Below are 525 nucleotides of genomic sequence, written 5' to 3' on the forward strand. Positions count from 1 at the left end.
CTTTTTACTATAAATCTCTACTTTCACTTTCAATTTTTTTTTTTTTTTTTATATCGCCACATACTGGTCGGGGCTGGTCAAGTGAAGATTTCTTTAAGCATTGTGTTAGTCGCCATTCACTTTCATTGCATCTTCTTTTCCATGGAATTGTGACTTTAATTATATGGCTTTAACAATATTATTAACCTAATTTTTCCACACTCAATTCATGTTTAAACTGAAAATTATTGTAGAGTAACTCTGCATAGTGGACATATCTATTCTGTGTTTGAAATGCGTGCCCTTTCAAAGAAACTGCTGTAATATTTGGCTATTATCAGCTTGAAGACCTAAAAGACCCAGAGCCAGTACATTCTTTGGCCCTAAACAGTGTAATTATGGTCAGACATAATAGGCTAAAGGCTGTGTTGTAAAACCTCTTCAGCAGCCTACCTAGAAAGCATTTAAGGGCATGACCGGCGCGGTCGCCAAGTTTGTACACAACCGTAAACTTTAAAGGAACGATTGTGCGCACTGGCCCTTTAA

Source organism: Myxocyprinus asiaticus, chromosome 20, assembly GCF_019703515.2.
Source record: "Myxocyprinus asiaticus isolate MX2 ecotype Aquarium Trade chromosome 20, UBuf_Myxa_2, whole genome shotgun sequence".
NCBI lineage: Eukaryota > Metazoa > Chordata > Actinopteri > Cypriniformes > Catostomidae > Myxocyprinus > Myxocyprinus asiaticus.